The sequence below is a fragment of the Sinohyriopsis cumingii genome, chromosome 10, assembly GCF_028554795.1.
Source record: "Sinohyriopsis cumingii isolate HCF-2022 chromosome 10, ASM2855479v2, whole genome shotgun sequence".
In the NCBI taxonomy this organism is placed as follows: Eukaryota; Metazoa; Mollusca; class Bivalvia; order Unionida; family Unionidae; genus Sinohyriopsis; species Sinohyriopsis cumingii.
The window spans coordinates 55,313,548-55,339,386 of NC_142970.1; positions in this window are offsets into that span (position 1 = coordinate 55,313,548).

Sequence of the window (25,839 nt, forward strand, 5' to 3'; positions counted from 1 at the left end):
TGTGGATGAAACAACATATAATACAATATGACAGAGACTGCAATAAATACAATAGAGTTTATCTAGGCCAATACAAGCAGTACCTCTGAATTCGTTACCAGTGCCATCAATATTATCGGTCCTCTTCCAATAACAGACATTGGGAACAAATACATTGTTGCAGCCACAGATAATTTTTTTCAAATGGTCTGAGGCTGAAGGTCTCACCTACAAAAGTGATGATGAAGTAAAAAAAAATCTACTTAATATCATATGTCGCCTTGGTCCTATCGATCAGGGAAAAAAGATCACAAACTTTCACTCAGTCTGGAATTTATTTACAAAACTTTGCAAGTGACCATTTTAATATAGTGTTAGGTTACAAAGAAGCATGAACAATAATCAAAAGCTGTATTTTATTCCATGAAGGTGATTTTTGAAAGGTTATTAGTCTGAAATTGTAATCTGTATTAAATTTAATGTAATGGCTCATTTGAAATAAATCCTATATGAGTTTGTTACATGAACTTATTGCATGTATTATATTTCACATGTGGACCCTTAAGCAGATTAAGAAAGAGTCCATTAATGAAAAAAAACCCACAATTACTTGTAGTGGGGAAAAATTGTTTAGCTGATTCTGCCGGCCCCCCCCCCCTCCCCGATTTGTTAAGTGAGGAACCAATTTAATTATAATAAACTATTTGGTTCGGGGTGTGGGAAAGAATCAGCCAGCTGAATCTGGCCCTCCCACACCCCCCCATTTGTTAAGTGACTCATTACATGTATGATATTTCAAATGTGGACATTAAGCTTATTACCAATTAGTTCAGCGGGGGGGGGGGGAGAATTGGCTGTTAAACTGGTTGAGCTGAATTAAACTCAGATATGTATGAAACTGGGCCATGTGCTTTACTACATTTAATAGTGAGACACAGTATGTGCATGCTTGTTAGAATCTAACTGCAACGTCTGAATATAATCAGTAAGAGAAATTAATGTTGTTGTTTTTTTACAGTAACAAAATATACCAAGGGATGTGGAGAAATTTTGGGGTTGAAAATCATCTCAACCCTAGATGGATTCAGCCAAAAATATGAATCAAATAATGGTGGATCATAGCCAGTTATCTTCGCTTTAAACTGATAGGTGGCAGCATCGAACAAAGCAGTCTAAAATTATATGCGGTATGCTTCATATAGCATCTATAGATCATAGACATTATCGAAAGTGAGAGAGGAGTTTAAATGACTAGCTAAGTTATCTATGTGAAACAAATGAGTTAATCAATAGGTTAAGCAAACTAGGCATCGGTGATTTTGTTGCCTGGCTCTGTCAAAAGGCGTATTTATTATAAATTTATACCAAGTCTTATTTTCTTTTCATATTTATTCACCAAAATAAATGCAATGTTTTACAACTTTTCATCAAGATTTAAATATGAAACTGTTCTCAAAGTTGTTTTGCATTTTTTATTGTCTTATAATGAGCTAATTAAAATAATATATCTAGACTGATCAATAATATATTTTTCTAAGGAATGATACAGATCAAGGATAACCAAATATCGGGACCAGGTTTTTCTGTGGCTCAGCTTTTTCGAAAGACAGCTAGCTATGATCACTCATTGAAGCATGTTCATCCGTGTCATAATTCTTGTGTGCAGGGTAAAACATTGCTTTTTATAATGTGACCAGGAACATTATATTTTCATTGCACTTGGTAACCATTTTATTAACCTTATATGAAATGAGGCTTTATATACGATTCTTTAAAATTTTTAACTGTTTTATCATAGTGTTGTGTTCATTTAAAAGGTTTTATAGAAACTGTAACTAAGCAACTGTGCACTGATTTTTTATTATTAGCTGAAATGAAGATTATGCTTAAGGTGGAGATGGAATTTAGTATTATTATATTTGCATTGCTCCTATTCTTAATGTTTGGAAGGTTGTACTGTCTTTAAACTGCACTGTTTGAGGAAACAATATGGGCATTTAGTGGCATCTATTGGTCAGTTTGACTGGCAACGTTTATTTTCAAACCTTGGTTAATTGCCTGTCCTGGTATGGGAGTTTAAGAAAAAGCATATAAATATGTTAACAAATAGGGATGCTTAAAAAAAATTTGAAGATTGAAGATAAAAATACCAAACAAGTAATATTTTTTTAGATGAAATTCGCATCATTTTGTTCAACAGTGGGGACACAGAAACAATTTTACTCTTGTTGTACAGTAATCAACTGACAAAGTTAGTCACAAAGACCTGGTCTCATCCTCCCATGCCTTTAGTCAATATTTCCTTACAATTTTTGTTATACAGTCATGAAATTTGATTATTTATTTTAAGAGTTTGTTTTACCCATTTGCAAACAAATGTAGAACCATGACCTACATTTCAGGTTTGGTTAATTATGTTCTTTGTTTACATTATGCTGACTTTCTGAGATCTTGGATACTGTTGCCTGTTGAAATATGAAACTTTTTTAAAATTATATTTATTAACTGAACAAATTATTAGCAAGCGTTGGTCAAACCAACATATTATTGAACATTAATGCATATGTATCTATATTTTTTTAAAAATCATGTCACTAATCATCACATGTATATACATTTTCATTCATCACTGGTAAAAATAGGACACATTTAGCAAGAGTTGGTCAAAGCAACTAGACAACTTGTTTATTTTGTTTGTGGTGCTGATCTGACATCAGATGTGACTGTTAATGGCAGCCATCATAGAAATATTGTTACTGTCATCTCATAACTGGAAAATCATTCACATGTGGTTTTGCACCAGATGATTTATTTGTTATCAAGCCTATAAGAAAGTAAATGACAATGGATCCAATCTTTCAATCAGCATGGTTACCATTGTAGCCATCTTGAATTTTTTGTTGCATTCTTCTGAAGGGATAGTTATATATACATTTTGTTTTCACCAAAAGGCTTTTAATGGCCATAAATGAAAACATTGTGGAGGTGACATCCACAATGTCAACTATGGCAGCCATCATAAAATTTTAAGTTATTTTTAATTCTCTCACATTGTTTGATTTTATATTTTATTTAAGCAAATTTATATTTTGGAAGACTTGAATGTTTCTTTGGTTTTACCTAATCTTGTTACCTAAGTTCAAGCCCTATGACTTAACGTTGGTCTTTAATGATGCCAATCTGCACAGACAATATGATTGCAACAATTACTATCTTTTAAAACATTGTATATCTACTCTTCCTAAATGAAAGGTCATATCAACATAGGGTTTTCACCAGAAAACTTCACATAAAACAATGGCCCCATTCTTACATCCTTTATGGTTCTCATAGAGGCCATTTTGAAATTTGTTTTTTTCCTCCAGAATATCAAGGATAGTTTCCACACCATCAGTTAACAGAAAAAAACAGTCGTTGGTTCCTGGAAATTCATTTCGGCCAGCGGAGTGTCATCGTTTGAAGGAGCTCGTGTTTTACTTAGCTGTAAAGCCAAATGAGCTTTTGCTAGTAACGCCTTTTTGTACTTTGGTATTGTCTATCGTCCATCGTGCATCATTTTGTGTCCCTCGGAAACTGCTATATTAATCTTGACACACTAATTTCAACCAGACTGGTCAACCTTGTAAGCACGTTCATTTTTAAAACATTGCATGTTTGTTTTATGGTTTTGAGTTAGAGAAGCTTATTTTTATTATTAAATATGGTGATTTTTGAAAAAAATGCTTTTTTATTTATTGAAAACAAATTAACATGCTCTTTAACATTTCTTTCTTTCAGTCTTGGTTATGTTTTCGTTCTCATCAATCCAATCGGACGTTTGTTTTCCTTTACATCTGTTTTGTTCCCATGTAAATTGGTGGTTTCATTAGTCTTACCACCAGTTACTGACTCATGAACCAAACAAAATAAGTAGATGAGTTGAGTGCAGGTACACATGCAAAGGGTCTGACAAGGTCTTATTCAAAAGAAAATGGACAAAAAGACTTTCATGACTTCACTTGTTTAAGCAGTTTTTCATTATGACCCTTCTGCATTACACACAGAGCTGAAGTTTTCAATGAGTCCTGTATTGTTGATTGTGGCTGTACTACAAATTCTTGTGTAACAGCAGAAATAGGAATATTGATCACCACTACAATGATTTTGTTTTCTGTGGCAGAGGTAGCTTGAAATTATTTTATACAAACTGCAGCAAAGGACATTTTTATATTAGACAATTACCACACTATACATAAATGGCAAAAATATCACAGATTGATATCATAGTATTTTGAAAGAATGTATTGACATATCAAAGTGTGGTTTCATTTTACCAGATCAGTGAATTATACACAATGCTACTGGTAATGATTAAATTACTGTTTCACATTAATGTATCATAAAGATTAGTCAGAGACTTGTCAAAGATATAGCCTGGAAATATTGATAATTTATTAAACTTAGAAATTATCTTGGAGTAGCAATGATGTACCGGTAAACATGACTTGGGAGAGGACAAGAATCCTGGAAAGTCCTTTGATATTGTACAGGAAAGAACTGAAGTAGTTAACATTTAGGGAACCCAAAAATGAATAAATACTGCAATGATGATGATAGTGTTGACATTGAAAACATTAAGTGAATATAGTAGCCTAAGAGTGATGATCATCAAGAATGAAATAATTAGAGAAAGATGTCTTTAGCATTAATATATTGAATTACGAACAACACCTTCAGATGAATAATATGAGACTTTTTTGGACGATGAAGAATCTAAGCAAATGATGCAGTGTTATAAGTTTTGTGGAAAGAGATTCACATGCAAAGAGAAAAGCTATAGTGTCAATATACAAGCAGTGCTTTAAAAACATCAGATGTAATTGTACAAGCGGTGGTAATTTATGTTTTGGTATCAGATACTGAATTAAAGAAAACTCTGTTAAGACGCACAATTATCTTTGACATTTATCCTTGGTTGATGTCCAATGCGAGTATTTTGAAGACTATATGTATATGCTGAGGAGCATATACACCTGATAATAGGTACACCATCATTCAAAAAAATATTAGGGGCCCTGGGTTTGACTAACTGGTCTAAAGGGGTCACCTTTACTGATCACTGCCATGTCACATTTGCATGAGTTCAAGACACAGGCTTGGCCAATGTGGGTATGTTAGAAACCTTGCCAGCATATACGTATGGTCTTCAAAATACTCGCAACAATTAGAAACATAAATTATGATTTTTATGAAAACACAGATGATTATTTCTGTTAGAATACAATTTATAAATATATCAAGTTCAGTGGCATTGGTATGTAATGACTCTAGAGGTGTTGGCTTTGGAAAATGTTAACTATTAAGCAGAACTTGCCATTTTGATTACTGTAAATTACATTTGCTCGCATGACATATTGGTATAGGTGTCTTAAATGCGGCATCCGAGTTAAATCACATAACCAGCTTTGCCGACCTTATGGATCTGTACGTAAGTATTATTGTGCACTCCGACAATGATTCGCTAAGATATATGTCAATAAAAACAGCCTGTAACGTCAACACTGTTGAGGAAACATATGTTGATGAAGTAACATCCAGGGTTAAAGCTATTGCAGTTTATGATCCTGATAGAGTAAACAAACAAAAAGAAAATTATTGATGGAATTTGTAATTAGAGAAAGATTTTCCTTTATATACCAGTAAATGCAAAAGTTCAGTGGGATATTTCCATTCGTCGCAGAGATTTCAGTGATGTTAGCAGTGGTAAAATCAACCAATTTTTAGGTGTCTTTATGCGGGGGAACATCCGTTGAGGATTCCACAAATAATACAAAATGGCATTGTTCACCTATAGTTGACAACGGGACCTAGAATGAATTGGGTAACATACATAATAAGACCCAAACATTTTTTATATTTTGACTTGTATTGGCTGGTACCACTGCCTAAAATTGTTAATTATTTAACCCATGGCGATAACCTAGACTGACAGCCATCATTGTCAGATGGGCCAATATATGGTCATGTTGTTGTTAAAGAATTGCATGCACTTGAGCATTCACCATCCCTGCAAATGTGTATTGAAATTACCTTTAAGTTTGCTTAACATTATTCAACATGTAAGTTAATATTTACTCAGATGTTGTATTGATGGAAATCTGAGCAGATTTTCCACCAAGGCAGATTTGGATGAGATTTGGCTTAGTTTACCAGCCACATTGTTGCTGACATTGACCCAGGTGAAATTGTGAGCTTTGAAGATCGAACTCGTAAACTTAAAATGTGTAACATGCTATTTGTGGAATCGACACGGCAACAGCCTTTGCTCTGAGTGTGGTATGAATCGCAACCACATTGACTATTATAACTACACCCAGTGGAATTGTTGGAACCAGTGTCACAGATTGTGTTGGTAAAAGTATTTCGTTATGGCTGCATTCTAGAATACGTGTCTATTCCAAACTTTTCATGGCAGCACAAAGCAGTTTCAGTACAATTAATAACTCGATGGCTATTGAGGATCAAAGAATTAGCATGGCCGAGTTTGAGTTAGTGTTGGTGGAAATGGAAAACCACTGGCAACTCCGTGCACATGTACGAAACCAGGGGTTTGTGGACTGACAGAGAGTACAAGTCGAGCAATTTCATTTTAAAATAAAAAGTTTATAAATACCAAAAGGAAGCGCAGTTCATTGTATTTATCATGTCACAATCACGAAGACGTGGTTTTCAAGTAAGAGCGGTATTTTGTTGGTTTCCAATTTAATTCACAATCTACATGAATATGCTCTTGCACGGATGCCTGTTGGTAACTTTCATGGATTATAATCCACAGTTCACATGCATACATGTTTGATTTCATAAGATATGAGGACTAAGTTATGTTGGATAGAGGGTTGTCACCTGTATCTGTAACTGTTACAAGTCTATAGTCATAAACTAAGTCATAGAAAAAAGAAAAACTGACAAGTTTTGTAAACTTAACAAAGAATTTAATTATCAATGTTTTTAAAAGAAAATCTAAAAATATCATATAATTATGAACTGAATCCAAAATAATCATATTACGGTCCAAAAGAATAAAATGTTCCGAATAATTTTCAGATCCAAGAATATACTTGTGTGCCAACAATCCTGATGTGTCAAAATGGTGTCATCCAGAACTTGGCTGAATAATTTACACTAGTTACAAAATCAAATTATAGTCAAATGAGCACTTTCTATTTCCACTGAATAATCCAAACATTTCCAAAATCAGTTTCTTTTTAACTTTGAAAGTACAGTTAATATCTAACCTAAATAGTACTTTGAAGAATTGGCAAGAGACAGAACTTTATCACCAGGTTGAAAAATTCTTACCTTTGTACGTTTGACCGGCTTTAATGGTAATTTTGAGTGAGTAGACAGAAGATTATATCTTGCTACTTCACAATCAGAGATATAATTTAAAAAGATTAGTATCAGATTCCTCTGTATAAAAAAGCATTTTCTTTTAACAAGTCCATGATAATATATGTCCAAAAAAATAGTTCAAAAGAAATGAAACCAGCCATTGACAAATTAAACAAGATCTGCAATATTTGGAAATATGATGTAAGAAGATGCAGAAATGATTCATTAACTTCTGATAGGTTTCCTTGCCTCCTAAATGACCAGCCAAGATAGCTACATGAGCTAAACTATGCATTTCCTGTCTATATGACATAAGAGCAACAGTTGGATAGCTCACTGACCACTCTTCACCAGCGGGTGAGCTCAGTTGGTCTCGATTTTATCATAACGACCCCATTTTCCAAAACTATCAAGTTGTTAATCTGCAGAATCAGCTTCACTAATAACCATCTGAAATAAACAGGAGATATCAGGATATTTTTCCTTTTCGACGACAAGTGAATGTCCTTTGCCAGCCTGATTAGAAATAAGAGAACACTCATTCTCTTATATCTAATCAGGCTGGCAAATGACATTCACATGATCACAATGATCAATAGCCTTTTTATTGATCAGTAACAGGAGAAAAAGTGTCCTCATCAAAAGTCTGACCAAAGTATGTGTCAGACAAAAGAATAATTTCCTTAAAAACATCACTCCCAAGAGCGTTTTTTTTTTTTTTTTTTTTTTTTGTTGTTGTGCCATAGATTTAGTAACTGTACAAGCAGGGTATAAATAAAGGATTTCGTTTTAAATATGATCAGACTTTTTAAATAAACTAGGATTGACAGTTACAAATGGATTAACCACAACCTTATCTCCAGCTAATTCGTTGCCTATCAATAAATGAACATCCTCAATGGGCAAGGAACTCACAGCGCTGATAGTCCTTGGTCCGGTGTGAAGACAAATTAACGTTATGGAGTGGAATTCGAAGAAAAACGCGCTCTACTACCTAAACAAGAACACTTTCATCAGAAGAAGACTTCTCAGACAAAGGCAGAGTACCTGATAATAAAATATTGCGAGAAGCTCCTGCTACCCTTACTATTTTTATTTGGATAGGATTGACCCAATCACCAATAAGTGATATATAACTGACATATATGGCTTTTAATTCTCCATATAATCTTACCGGGGTTTATTTGACTCGGCAAATTTATTTTTCCAATACATGACTTTGACCTTGACCTCAAAGAAATAAACTTTCTCAATAGCTGTCTTTATTCTTTAGCAATACTAAATAATGTGCCCATTCTATTCCACTGAATAATCAAAACGACTGTTTTTCTTCTTAAAAAATAGCTAAATACAACATAGAATTCGTTCGCAAACTCATTTTAACATATGAAATTATAATCCAAAATAGGAATGAATTTGATTGCTCAGTTTTCTTATGAACCTTCAAAAGTCTTAATAGGACTTTTTGCCGCAATATACCCCATGGTACAGATCTAACTACTTAATATAACATTTCAATATACCTGTTCATGTGATCTAATCTATAAAATAGGAAATAACATTTCTTCTAAGAATCCAACTAACGGACCTATCCAGTGGGAAACAACCCAAAACGTATCAATAGATTTACTAATTTTATTATTAGTAACAGAAAACACGCGCGTCAGTATCTATTTATAGATACTATGCAATTTTACGTTCATAATATCTTAATATAGAACCTATGAACGTGCGAATTTTCAACTAAAGATACTCACTGCCATTTTCAGTCATGAATAAAATTTTTTTATATATCTTGATCAATCAAAAACCTCTATTATTACTCTACTGTTTGTGTGTATGTAAGTATAGCACGTATGCATAAACATTCCGAAACTTTTCGCAGGATAGCAGGATTGTGTGCTTGAACAGTGATCCAAAAGCAGTTGCTGGACTGATTAAAATTAGATCGCCACTGTTGTATGTGAAGATCTGACAGCGACAACTTAGGGATCGTGTTCTGGTAACATGTTATTTCCATAATTGCTAATTTTATCAGCCAGTCAGATGAAGTCTTATATCTTTGCGTTTGGAGACTGAGCAGTGTGGATGAAGGATAACAATGTGTACGGAACAATTTGATTCACTGTCAGATTTTTTAAAGCTGCGTTTCTATTGGCAAATTCGAAGGTCACCCGTCATATCTTCACGTTTGACAGCGGAGATCTGGTCTTATTGAGATTGCTGGATTGTAGTCTGTGTCTATGGATAAGGATCAAAAAGAGGTTGCAGCGCAAGTATCGCACTAAAAACAAAACGGGTAGCTAGATTGTAAATGTGGCGTATTAGATTTTAATTTTTAAAAACAATAACATTATCAGTCCCAAAACTTCCGTTTGGCTCCAGGAACACACAATGCTAAATTCCTGTTTGGCTCTAGAATGTTTCTTATGTAAACTTACAGTATGGCATAATTTTTAAAACAAACTTCTCATCTGACTCTAGGGTGACCCATATATGAACTCGCCGGCAATGAAAAATTTAGAACAAAATGGAAACGGGTGAGAGCTGGATGCTTTTGTGTGTGAGTGTGTTTAAAATTTAAATTTCACACAACTACATCAACAACATGAGTGGAAGCCTAACAGTAGATTCTAAATCATGCCGGAAATACATGGAGAAAAAGAAGACGCACATGACATTCATTCACCAAAGACAGACACCAGACTAGTAGAAACCGATACAATGAACACACAATTATGCATTGTTTTAACTACTATAGTGATATGGCTTTGCCTTGTATATTACTAAAGGTAGCAAAACGAGTAATACAGTAGTGACATGTTTAGGACATAAAAAGTTGCTATATGGTTTAAACCTATCAAACACTTCAGGAGTGGATGATAAAATCAAAAGGTATTTAAGGCACTATCTTCTGAGTTGACACAAGTACTTACACACATTTTAACAATCACTGGACATTTACAACATCCCAAGGATTGTTATCTGGGAAATAGGTAATCTCGCAATGGCCAAAAATTACCGCCCGTTGCCACTGACCAGTGTTCTTTGCAAAGAGCTTGAACATATTGTCTGTTCTAATCATAAAGCTCTTGGATAACTATGATAAACATGATGCATTACGGAAATTTCAGAGTTCGAAACACACAGTGCTAAGTTATTGTTGTTGTTGTTGTTGTAGGGCTTAACGCCATTTTTCAGCACAAGATAGGCTGTACATGGCGGCCAGTATAAATGGTGGAGGAAGAACCCTGGAAAACCCAGGGAAGAACCACTGACCCAAGAGAAGCTACTGTCAGGCTTTCCCACATGCCCACGCTAGCCGAGCCTTGGACTCGAACCCACGCAGACAGAGGTGAGATAGCAGTGATCCGGAATGGTGAGCGCTTTAGACCACTCGGCCAGTAGCGGCCCCTGCTAAGTTATTAATCATCGAGCTAAAATATGTGGATAGAGGTGACCAAGTAGACAATTTGTATTTTTGACTTTGAAAAACAAAAATTGACAGGTCCCCCATGAATTTGGAATTGCATGCAAAGCTCAACGCTGGATATGCGCCTTGTATGTTTCCGAGAAAAATATGTAGTGACAAATGGTCCCAAATCTGGCTGGTGTTACAAGTCTATGCTCTTAAAACAAGTAAAAAAAAAGTGAAAATCAACAAGCTTTGTAAAATTCAACAAATAATTTATTCGTCTTGAATAAAAAGTGAAAATTAAAAAAGAACTTACGGTATTACAAATTAAATCCAAAATAATCATATAATTATAGACACAAGTCCTAATGATTTAAAATTCTGAACAAACTTAGTAGAAATCCAAATTAAGTTCAACGCTGAAGGAGTTGGTTTGTCTGTGATGACCTGTATCATGCTGATGTGCCAACAGTCTTTTATTGAAACACTAATAAAAATCCAGGTTTTAATTCGTTGCAAATACTAATGAATGTCTCTATCCAAGACTATTATTTTTTGTGAGCACTCTGCATTTCCAAAGAAAAGAATCATTGAATTAAATAATTTGAAGATATAAATTCCAAATTAATAATAACACAACAATAATACAAATTATTTATATGACTCGAGTGAATAATCTTTCCAATGACAAGATTGTATAGTTCTCTACTTGACCTCAGTTCACAATTAAACGGAAGAAGAAAAGAAAAAACTGAAGAAACAAAACGTTTCCTAATGCAAAATAACCTTCTAGAAAGTTCTGAATGATTACAAAATAAAATGTTGTTTATTATTGGAAAGTCTGTGACTAAAATTATAATATATAACCTGGACAATATCAGGTAAATTGTAGGGGAATGCGAATAGCATAGACCCAGACCAAAAAAGAACATATTTGCTTATATTAATGATGATCCTGATAATAACCCATGCAGATAGAAAATATTTTACTACGCATTGATTACAGAATACAATAAAAACATAAAACAATTCAGGTCAAGTAGAAAGTAAACTTGATTTTGGACAAGGTTATGTCTAATATGCAATGCTACTTTACAATAGCATATAATGAAATATATATATATATATATATATATATATATATATATATATATATATATATATATATATATATATATATATAAACTAACAAACAATGCAAAGTAAATATACATAATACCATTACAACATATGATCTAGAATGCCGCAAGGAACAATAATTTGACCAGCACTCTTCTCCTAGCAACAGCAGTGACATCCAAATTGAAATTGACTAAGAACTTCGATTATTCGCAGATGACTGCATATGCTACTGATTAATCAAAACCGAGCCTGATACTAAGATATTGCGAGTGACACTAAAAAAACTTGGATGATGGGTTTGAAAATGTGGCATGCGATTCCAAGTTAACAATGCAGCGAATGCTTATTGACAAGAAAGAAATGACATAAAACCAATATGTCGCATTTACTAGAAGATACGATGTTAGAAAACCTCAATCAAACAAATTATTTAAAGCTCACAAGTACATGTGATCTGAAATGGAACCTTCGAATTTAACTCGAACTTTAAGCCACTCAAGACATATCGTATCTAATATCTTGCCCATAAAATGCGAAAGAACTCGCTAACAAAGGTTTAGTAAGACCTATTTTAGATTACGCTTGTACAGGACCCCAGTTACCAGGGTTTAGAAGATGAAATTGAAAAGAATACGGAAAACCAAAAGCCAAGTTTGTTACATCCAATTATGACTATATGCCAGGAAGTATGACCTCGATATGGGGTAAGTTGTCTTGGAAACCATTATAAATACGTAGATTAAAAAAAAGAGTAGTATATTTCTACAAAGGTCTAAAAGCAAAGCAAATATACCCTTCCATAATTTAATGAATCCTAAAAGAACCAGAGAATAAATCAAGACAATATACATATATGATGTCATGCGCATGAACTGATAGTTACAATTCAGCGTTACCCCCATCCCCAATATTAACAACAACTGCCGATTGCTCAGAAAACCCAATTAAGAAAGCTAGTGGGCAATTTGTTTTAAATATAAAGCAAGTTCTTTTTGTTCTTGTTGTTGTAGGGTTTAACGCCATTTTCCAGCAAAAGATAGGCTATACATGACGGCCAGTATTATTGGTGGAGGAAGAACCCTGGAAAGTCCCGGAAAGAACCACCGACCCACGAGAAGCTACTGGCTAGCTTTCTCACATACCCACTTTGGCTGAATCCGAGACTCGAACCTACGCAGACAGAGGTGAGATGGCAGAGATCCGTAACGGAGAGCGCTTTAGACCACTCGGCCACTCGAGTCCCCCAGTTCTTTTTGTAATGAAGCAAACCAGACATGTATCATGATACACGAAGAACGAGCTTATAAAACTCAGGTTTTTACATCCTTCTATGCGACCGCTCCAGTAATCTAGTGGTTAGGGCGTCCGCCTCGGATGCGTGAGGTCGTGGGTTCGAACCCCGGTCGAGTCATATCAAAGACATAATTTTGGTACAAACGTCTGCCTCGCTATACGCTCAGCATTACGAAGTTAGTATTAAGACTCGTCGGCCTAGTGTCAGGATAATGTGACTGGGTGGGACATCATGCTACATGTCTGCCTTATGATTACTCAGTGCTAGACATCTCTGTAAACCACCAGACATCGTAGCGAAATGACTGAATAATTGTTACAGCTACGTTATAAATCCAAACCGCACACACACACACACACACACACACACATCCTAATCTGCGAACCTATCACTTTTCACTACAAGAGACATCAAATGATTGTTTACATAAAATTAAAAGTAAAGTCATAAAGTTGCTTTTAAATATTGCTAAGACGTTTCCTTGTTCATGTAAAACCTAACTAAATCCAAACTGAATCTATACGTTACAGTCACTATCAAAACTTAAATTCAATTTCTTCCAATTTACATTATCTCAATTAGCCGGTATACATGTATATTGGATTCGCGGTACTAATACTATGCACAACTATGGACCCAATCTAGAAATGAGTGACCATAACATATAGTATATTAGTTTTAATGGCCCATAATTAATTCTGAAATGTAAAGATTTTGCGAAAGAAAGGGACAATATCTTTTTGATGTAAATGTATTATTTGTATAGACTTGACTTAGGGACTAGCGCCTGATTCGTTGGGCACGGTATATATAAAGCATTTCATGCGCATGAAGATGACAAAAATATCTTTGCAACTGACATTTCGTTTTCACCACAGGGGCTCGTATCGTTGCTTACAACTGACCTGTCATACATATACTATATAATAACTACAAGGGAGGACACTTGTCTCCTTGCTCCGCTACCTATTGAAGAATAAGCGCTGATATTTCAAGCTACGCTTTGCGTAGCTTAATAAATTTGGTACCGATATTTAGTTCAGGCAGCCGACTGTGTATCCCTATCAAACGTTTGACTTAATATCATACCATTAAGGAATGTCAAATCATTTTCCCACGCTACTCCTCGACATGGCCGTGATCGCGCCCGCTTAATATGTGAAATCCGGCTGAATGGAATACAGTCCTGTCATTGGTTAAAATAAAATGATGTCCTGTATTTATTTATAACTGATTTTCAGTTCACCAATGATAAGATTGTATTCCATTCAGCGCGGTGTTCTTGTGTTGGTTTCGCTTCTTTCTATTACTTATTTTAAGACCAATGAGTCCTAACAAGCCAGATAACTCGATGCCTTATGCAAAATCTCTTAATGAAGGAAATAAAGATTAATGAGCGAAGAAATAGTCTATACATAAGTATTGTTAATGTCAGCCGTTTTAGAAAGAAACATGTCGATACGACTATTATCTTCGGATGGTATAATTTCCAAAATATCTTACCTAGTGACCATATCAAATGTATATTATTTTTGTATAGAAGTACCTAGACATCAAGACAAACATTCCATATAATTTCATTACGTTTTACCCAGATAGATTTGATACTGGTGAATTGGCCATTTTTGTCAACTCCGGTTTGGTTGGGGTGTAGTGAAATGTGATTAGGTACGAGTAGGGATTGAGTTTAGGAATAATCGATTTTTATAATCACGTTCCCCACCCACCCACCCCAACACAAAACCTTCCAACCCCATCACCTTCTATCCGAGTTTGAGTTGAATCTCTTTTCACGGAAGTCCATCCAGTTTACCCATTGTATTGTTTTATAGTAAAGTTTACATAGAACATATCATCCACCCGACCCCACTCCACCCCCTCCACCCCGACCTCCCCATTGTAGTTCGGTTATGGATTTAACATTGGTGTAGTGTATCACATGAGAAACACGTTGGCCAAGTGTGTTAGTCAATAACATTCGTAACTTCAGAATGGCTGATTTTCAGAAATTTACACACAATGAGGTTACCTCCACTGATGTCTAACCTCTGCTGATAATCCTTGATACCATTTCTATATTTCTTCAAAATTACAAATCGGAGATCACGTCTGAGTGGTATGGTATTTTGACGTAACAAAAGTTTATCTCATACATAATGCAAGAGTCAATTAGGAAAGGAACCCCGAGACTTAACGCATGTTAAAGCACTTTGTTTCTTCGTTTGTGTTGTTGTTGTTATTATTATTGTTTATCTGATTCGACGCGTTGGTGGACGTAACGATGGATATGTTTTCTTAAATTCGAGCCCGAAATTCGAGTCACCCGAAGCGAGCGAGAAGAGAATATTTTGTGATTTTAAGGGCGAGCATCTTAGACCACTCGGGTACCCGAACCCATGATTTTCATATTCTATTTGTTAAATTGTTATTCAGAATGTTTCTTTCCTCACATTCCTGGCGGGCAAGCCGTTTAGTTCCTATCTTAGGGCCCCTCTCTTCTACTGCAAGAGGTATGTCTGACTGACCTTTCTGGAAATGCACCAACCCCTACCATCATCCCCCACCCCTTCTATGTTTCGGCGAAACCGAATTAATAGAACCAACAACGAAAATGAGATATATCAAAACTACAGTTCTTAAATACATAGTCAGATCAAGAAAATATGGACTGAGGGAAAGTAATTGTTTGGCTAACTGGAGATGTAGCATTTAGAAGATATTTTTTAAAAATTACCAGTACATCACCTTTTGTAAAACAAAGTTTATACGCAAAAAAAGTCATTCGATAATGAACTGAAAAACAAATAAAGAGAGAAAGACATTAACTGCAAAAATAAAAACTCAGCATCGTCCCTTTCAGATAGAAAGTTTACTATACACAACGGATAAAAATAGCAAAGAGCTATACAAGGAAACAATAAATTGCATTACATATGTCTTGATCATATTGGTTTCATCTATACTGATAAATACAGGTTTGATCGTGAGCACTCAAAAGGTTTAAGTTATTGAATTTTTAATTTCATGGTTTTTGCATAGATTTATGTTGGAACTGAGACCTATACGTCTCTATAGTTAATTATAAATATCTTGATTTCTTTCATAAGAAACCAGAATGACTGCAGAAAAATGGGAATTAATGATAGGTTGCCATGCTAGTATGTCCGCAACACATGCGTGTATATAACACACAATAAGTAGAATAATTGTTTGATGATGTATGCTAATTCGTGAAGGAATATGGATCCGCATGAGCAAGCAAGGCAATAGGTTACGTTTACTAGGATCCTGAATTCGAATCTCCGTAGAGTTCATATTAAAAATTATCTAACCTGTACAATATTAGTATTTGAATTCAATTATATATATATATATATATATATATATATATATATATATATATATATATATATATATATATACATGAGATAGAGAGGGAGAATCTATAATTATGTTTTAATAGCAGACATTGATTGTCTTTGTGGAACAATGTATGAGGGCCGTGATGTAGGGCTATGCATTTCTGTTTGAATTTAGGCCGCAAGTAACGTCTAATGATTTTTTAAGTATTTTTATTCCACTGATCTTTTATCCTGAACACAAATTATATATATATATATATATATATATATATATATATATATATATATATATATATATATATATATATATATATATATATATATATATATATATATATATATATATGTGTGTGTGTGTGTGTGTGTGTGTGTATATATATATATATATATATATATATATGTGTGTGTGTGTGTCTGTGTGCGTTTGTGTCTGTAAACTCATTTTTAAAAGAAGTCTCAATGCCATTCAAGTCAATAAATTTGTTCTTTCAGAATTGATTTTGAAGTTGTGAGTTAAATTCAGTAAAACACATACACTTCATTCAAATATCTTATGCATGCCAATTATCAGAGCACCATTTACATGAAGATTATAATGAAGATCGAAATTGTTTCGGACACACAATGCCTAGAAATATATACAATTTTGCACTTTTGATTCAAAAAGTTTTGATGTCGAGTTTTGATGTCACGTTCACCATATTTGTCCGCAATCACTATATATTTCGAAAGTGTGGCATTGATATGGACTGACATTGTTTACATATGTTTGACTATTTTCAGTGTCTGATAATACCTTAATGCACATCCATATTTTTTATACTTTCGTTCATTTGTGTAGCCTGCTGTTGCATACTATCTGTAAACTCGCATCCAGTTTTATTCGCTTACTCTTTCTTTGTTAAAAATGGTTTTGCATACGCTGGTAATGCTTTGCAGGTGACTCACATGCTTCCATATTTTATATGGTTTGCTCCCTGTGTCAGATACATGTGGTCTAAATGCTGTATAAGTGTTCCATGGTGCACATTGTCGCGCCATGTAATAAAGAGCAAAATCGAAATGTTTTCAGAAGCACTATAACAATTATTAAAAACACATATCGCTTCCTGTGTAATGTACTGTTCTTGTATAGTAATGTCTTATATGTTTTCACACCTATATATATATATATATATATATATATATATATATATATATATATATATATATATATATATATATATATATATATATCACGCGCTAAAATTAGTGTAACATTCAAGTACAATGGTACGAATCTGCGCCTGTCATCAATGTTTCAGAATCACAGGCACCTCTTATTCCGTTATAACTTTGAATATATATCAACAGGGGTTATTACCTGGATGCAGTTAAAACTCTGCGATGTGCCTGATAAAAGAGTTCCTAGCTTACAATACAACCTTATCAATTCATATTTTTTCCTCGTCGGGATATGTGAGAGTTCTTAATTATATCTTAAAGCTGTGATATAACTTCTTCCAGTCGAATTGTTTATCCGTTGTTCTATCGTTTTCATCATCATATTACTCAGTAATAACGAAATGAAATAAGAATATCATTGACAACGTACTGAACCTTAAATATACTGCTGAAATTGTGTTGTTTGTTTTTCATTCGATTCCTTTGATCTGTAACCAAAATGAAATGACTAAAGTAAATGTGTACAGTATACTCAACAGTTCAAGCAGGCAATGCAATGTACCATCAGATTCACACTTGAGTATATAACATAGATCGCAAACAAAACCAGCGAGAGTTTAATCTCATTTACACAATAATTACTGGCATATACTACTGTACAGAACTTGCATATGTTAACACACAGGACGCTATATTACCAATTTAGGAAACAGGTGTACAATAAAATGACATGACCTTTCTGTAAAGTTATGATTCTCAGTATATTCCTCGAATGAACATCAACATCGGTTACTTCTTCACTTTTTGCCAAATTGAGAGAGAGAGAGAGAGAGAGAGACTAAGAGACAAATAGTTACAAAAATTATTTTGAAGAAGACATGTTATATTTCGATAAATCTCCTTGAATAAAATTGAACATTGCAAAAGAATGCATACTAAAATCAATATATTAAATGGGGACCGATGAATGAGTATTGTGCTTTTCTTTCAGTGTCTTCATTTGTAATTTTTGCAGTATTAGTATTCACCCATTAACTTATTAACTGAAACGAAATCATGAATAACTATTCCAATAAAAATTTAAATTTAAATGCTGGGTTATTGCAGTTGGTTCTTACCACTTGTCAACATAAGGATTCCCAGGACCATGATCAATGGCACCCAATGTCTATCCATAGCAATGCTGAAAAGTATAAAAAGCCAATATACTGTCAGCTGACATTACTTGCAATGTATTGCTCTACAATAATCGTATATTAAAACTTGCATGTGTGTTTGTCAAGTGCATTGGACAATAAGCACAGCATATACCCATGTTTCCCTTTCATGTACAAGGATAACATTCCCTTCTTTTTGATTTCATTCAAAAAGAAAATTCTTATTTTATATACAGTTTTGTTCTTGTGTCATATTTATGGCAACTGATATATAGATGACATATCAAAACGTGTAAAGATCAAAATATGATGGAGAACTATATTGTTGTAGAAAGGTTAATTATCTATATGATAAACTGGTAAAGATAATTTGCGAAGTCATAGGAAATGTGCATCTTTCTTTCTTAATTTACCCCTATAGTTACGACATTAAGGGTAATCGATTTTAGGCACATTGACATATTCATTGAAAATGATACATGAATGGATTAATTTGTCAAGTTACAAACTATATCAATACTTACTTTGTCGACTTGTTATATACACATCACCATTTTTACATTCATAACTTGGAGGAAATCGTTTGCAATTGAAACGCATTCCCTCCTATTTTCACATATTCATCTAATCTCCTTTTTCTACAAAATATTTGAACTTTCTATAAGGTGAAATCCCTAGCAAAACGCACATTTGCATTCAGCCAGTGTCAACATCACTTATACGATATTGCTTCGTTAATATTACAATTTCTAAAATGACCCACTGCCACCATTACTCACGTTAATGATTTAAGTAATAGTTTAGACCTACCATTGTTCGATGTACCATTTGAAATTGGTATAATCTCGAAATATTTAATCAATAAGTCAAGGAAGTTATCAGGAATCACACGAATTACCATTCTAAGAAAAATAGGTCTCAGTTTGTGTTAATATGAGTAAATGTCTCACCCTGCAAGCTCTAATCAAATATGTGTCATAACTGTAGAGTATATTTCCTAGGTTAAGGAGTTGTGGGACGTTACTCATTACTGGAGGATGGATGCAGCATCACGTGCTCTCCGTCTATGCTTAGAAAAGCGTGGAGATAAATAAGATATTTTATTGGAGATCAGAATATTAAAGATTAAAACAAAACAATACGTCGTACATTTAAAAGTATCATTCAGATTATAAATGCTGATGCATGAATTTCATGAATGCATACAACTATGGCGTACTATTTTTAAGTCCGTAAGAGTGCTGGTGGAAATAGATAACCATTGACGACTTGATACGAAATATAGGCAATAGTGACCTGAAACAAGTAATTTATTTACAAACATTGCACATTGCATAAAGGTCTGAATGCTTGCCAGTCTATATATCAATATCTTGACATGTCTGTCAGTACATGGACTGCCTATGATAACTTCTCTTGAGGCTCACTGCCGGAGGAAGATTAACGCTTTAGTTTTGTGCGCATGTGTGATGCAGTGGTAAAGGCATTGAACGTTGAATGTTTTGCCTAACGACAGCTGCTAAAATCAAGAAGATCCATACTCAAATTATAACATAACTCATGTTGCTTAGTGCATATATACATAAAGTATTATTAACTATTTGAAAACAAAAAGCTCAATTCCAGACGCATAAGGGAATGCAACGTTTTTTAAAAATATTTTTGTGTCAAATATGGTGTCATATTGTAAAGAAATTGTTGGCGTCAAGTGTCTAACAATTAAGAGATTGAAATAATGTTTTCGTGTCAGAATTTCGAACACTAATGATCATTATAGTTATACAGATAAAATAACTGAGCTTTAAACATCAATCAATGCTCTTTTTAAGTGTAAATAAATAAATAATTATATATATATATATATATATATATATATATATATATATATATATATATATATATATATACACGGAGAGAGGGAGAAAGAGAGAAACTTAGGAGGAATGCATTCATTACAAGAAATTAAGGAAATCATGCAAAGCAACATACTTATATGAGACCGTGCTAAAGATATTCTGGTCAAAGGTGCATTAAATCAAACAAGATGGATTATATATAAGTCATATGACGAGCCAATCTGTTATGTGTTGACTGAAGACCATAGTCTCAAAAATCAGTAGTATGATGGTGATCACATAAATGATGTAAGCACACTTGAAAACGTGGAAGCAAAAAGCTGAATGTACCATGCTGATAACTGAGGATCACTGCGATGTGCGTACTTAGCTCGTCAAAATCGCTTAATTTTTTTGAGGGTATTTATGGTGCTGCTAATCCATGTCGTTCAGTACCTTGTCATAATACAGCTGAACATCACATGTTATAACGATCAAATATAAATGCCATTTATATAGTATTTATGAGTTTGTTGCCTCTTTCATGTTGGTCAAGACTGGATATTCTCAGAACAAGGACATACCAAATAATTTGTCCAACGTATAGCAGTCATTATGTTCTTTTCTTAATATATGGCAGAAAAGAGCAAAGACTCTTCCGTTGAAACTTTAACAGACTGCTTCTAAAATTGTCCTATTAAAAGACTTTTCTTACATTAGCTGCAAGCAGTATGACACCTTTGTATGACTGCTACATCATTTTAGGTGTGTCTAATAATATTTATATGTTGAGTACGTGGAAACGTATAACTATAAGCTAGTATAGGACACACTGCATGTTAAATCCTGTATCACCTTCAAGACTCCCATATCAGATCAAATCAACGAGTGGAAAACTATCCTAACCGGATTCAATTTGCTATTCTGATCAATGCGATATAAATTAAGTAAAATGTGTGTGCTAAAACTTGTGTTGCCTTTGCTTTATTACGTTTTGTTTTTACTCCACGGAAGAAGATACCAATGAATACAGATATGTTGCCGAGACTAAATCAAGCTTTAATAAATGCAGTAATCAGCATTTTTTTTTTTGTCTTGAACAGGGCATATCGTAAGTTGTGTAACTACTGGGTATAATAACAACCGTAACCCTGACGCTATACTACTACTACTACTACTACTACTAATAATAATAATAATAATAATAATAACAATAATACTAATATCAATATTACTATTACTAATAATAATGATAATACTACTTATATTAAAGTTCATTGCTATCATTTGCATAGTATGATAGTAGCATTAACAGTAGTAGTACCAAGCTTTTGTAGAAGAAAAAGCAGTAATGACCGCGGTGTCATCAGCATCAGCAGTGTTAACTGCAACAGCTGTGATATAAGTGGCAACAAGAGTGGTAATTGTGATTGATAAGGTTATTACTGCATCCGTAATCAACATTTAGGCTTATATAATAAGTATTCCTTATTTAATGAAAGAATATACAATAATGGTATATATTTGTCTGCAATATTGTATATCGTTCTTCTGGCGAAAAAATGCAGTTTAAGCTGGCTGCTCTGTAACTGCGCGTGTGATAACTCGAGGACATGTGATATGTTTGCTGGAAATATATTTAACAGTTTTATAAGTGAATTAGCAAAACCCCGTGCAGATTTGTCTCTCTGTACAATGAGAAAGAGATAGAGAATTGCTACCGACTAAAATTAGACTGGATTATTCTAATAATCTATATACCGTCTTCTAGATAATAAAACAAACATTTACTTTGCATTTCCCTAATTGATGCCAATAAATTACGATACAAATACATATGCACTCCATAACTACTTATAATACATAACACCACTTATAATAATAATACAGTATTATCATCATCAGCAACACAGTTATTATTTGTATCATATAAATGTTTCATACGTACTTCAAACAATTATAGTACTAGCTGCAGAATTGGTGGAAGCAGGTGTAAGAATAGCTTATTAATGTAAAATAATACTATATTGATATGCCAATAGTTTTTGTTTTACCGTGACACAGCAATTGTGTAATAAGAGCACAATTCCCACTGATTAGGTACCATGGACCTGAATGAATATATTTTCATTTTATATGTGGGTTTTTCATTTACAGTATGTTGTAGCTTATCTTTGCGAGAAGCAAGAATACATCGTTTGGTCTGATGTTTGTTGTTGTCATGAATGTAATGTGCACTAATACACGAATGTAATATCGTATCGAGTTAAGCTGATTAAAGTATCGTGCCAAGGAAAACACCAAAGCAGCACATACGACTTGCAATGGTGGCAGTAGTGGAATGCACGCCACTGTAGTAATATGCACAAAACGCAAAATGAATTGAGTCGCAGTGGCTTCGAAAGGAGAACTAGTGTTTATTTTATCTATTATAAAATGCATATTCCGAGTCTGGTATATATTATCAGATATCGATGCAGTTAGTATGTTCCTTTGTATGACAAATGTACGCTTACGTCGGCATTACTGCTGCACAATAAAAACAAAACTTTGCTGGCTAGATATATCTCATGCATGACATTATATTTTTTTTAACTTGATCCAATGGAATAAAAACTGTGATGATTGCCAGGAATGTAACACTTTTTCAAATATTTCTTTTATTATCCAAATATGATTCATACATAACTGTCAATTATTACAATGTTGTGGACGTAATAAAATAAAAAATAATATTCCATAATTCTGTAAAATCCAGATAAGTTACTTTACATGTGAAATTGGATAATACAATGACATTTTGATATACGAATTTAGAGTTGTTAAACAAAATTGAAACAAATATAGCAACATGCTTCCTTTAAGATGAAATGATATCTCACATGATGACAGATCTAAATGTACAATGAAGCTCTATTTGAATGTTATGGACGCAAAGATATATGTATCTGATGACATATGGTTTTATACATGGCAATACGATAATGCACAGTCAAGTCAAAAACCATTATGGAGTATAATTATATTAAAATTAGCATAATTCCGCAACAGGTTGTGACATGTTTTGCTCACTTTGACAATTGTATGAATAATTTCATACGTAAAGATGGTTAAATATGCAAGTCAGGAGTATATTTAACGTCTTCTACATGTGATTACAATATGTGTTGTTATGTATTTTTTTCTGTATTGAATCTCAAATTAGTAAACATGTAAGCGTCTCTGCTATGCATTGAACTTAACAATACTTTCTTTTTTTACATTAAATGCATTTATATTTGTTCTGAAGATTAATTCGTAATTTACTGCACCGGCCCAGCCAGCAATAAACTTGCTTAATGAGTAAATGAGCATTATTTTGACACGTTCGGGTGTTACTTATTTAGAAACTGATTCGGTAAAGGCCTACAAACTATGATCTCACTTTTTAGGACTTTACATTTTGGGTAGGAATATATGTATGTGCTCGTTCGTGCCCTGTTTGTAAACACAACATATATTTTCCAACATTAAACTCTGTAGAATATGTTCATTCATAAACTAGCTGATGAGTTGAACAAGTTCTGTCCAGCTGCTGAAACAGCACACAAGTAACATTAACATATTTAATCGCACACAAAACTAACATAAATAATTGTTTTAAATTCCAGATACACCTCTATTTATATCAATATAATATGTCGCTAGCGCCAACAGCAGCGATAAGCTGCAGCTGCCATAACAGAGCACAAAATCAGTCATTTATGGATCCTTATGTGACTGCAATTAAATTAATTTGATAATATCTGGCTTCCAGGATATTATTAATTAGTTACAGATATACGTGATTTGGCTACATAACTTCTGCCAAAGGAAACTCACTATGTGTATGGCATTAAAGGAGCAACACGTTCGAATTGTAGATAATATAAAAGTTTCCCCAGCCCAGGTAATATTTGGTACATATTTGGTTTGGCTATATCTCGAGTTAGAATCTATACACACTGATATACATCATTGCTATGTAATCTAAATATTTGTAGTTGAATATATATTTGACATATGACTTGCTGAATTGAGCAATGCTTATGGGTTAAATAATTATAAATAAACAACAAGTAATGTAAACATTAAATCATCATTAGTGCATTGTAGAATAGAAAGTAAGTGGGATGTATAGGCGTATTTATAAAGAATAATGAAACACATCCATGACTAATATACTGAGAAATTCGTCAAAAAAGTAAATGAGTACAGACCTTACGACGGCACCAGTTAAGTTTACTGTGATTATTTCAATGTCACTGAAATTTATTTTAAAACGATCATTATTCGAAACAATCAAATTTGCCCTGTGAAAGAACAGATAGGCGTATAAGCAACATATTATCTAAACTGTTGTTTCCTTAGACATTTTATTGCTTTTGGTTAATATAAGATACGGACTATAAACATAAATAATAGGATTGAAGCGAACGATATCACTAGTTCGACAGCAAATAAGCAAATTAAAGATATATATATATATATATATATATATATATATATATATATATATATATATATATATATATATATATATATATATAATATTAAAATATTTGGGTTTTGCTAAGATGATACCGATGATATTTCGGAGCCAAACATAGTCACGTTATACCTAGTGGGCGACAACAATTATTTTCAATTTGGCGTTTCGATGGTGTCATTAGTAATGTTTTGATGTTAATATTCAGGATGATTGTGATGATCCATTGGATGGATTTATAGATGCGTTTGTCCTTGTTTGAGTTCATGAGACACATCATTTTAATTTATCACGCATACTATATGCTTGTATGCACGCGTTGTTTCGAGTTTATCATACTAAATAACTACCGAGAAAGGTTTCAGCGCACCAGTACGAGTATACAAAGTGTTTCAAGCTAGAGCTCTTGCGAAAGGCGGAGAGACCATTGATACAAATAAATTTGGCCAGTTAGATGTGACGGCAAATGTGGGTTTGTTATACACCTGCTAGTAGCGAACTGTGGGAGGTAGTTCTGAACAGGATTGTCTCGGTTCTCTTCTGCCATGTATACTATATATAGCAGTCCACACCTCCAGGAGTAAAACCACTGATGTATTGATTATACCTTAGTAATTCACCGATAACCCTACC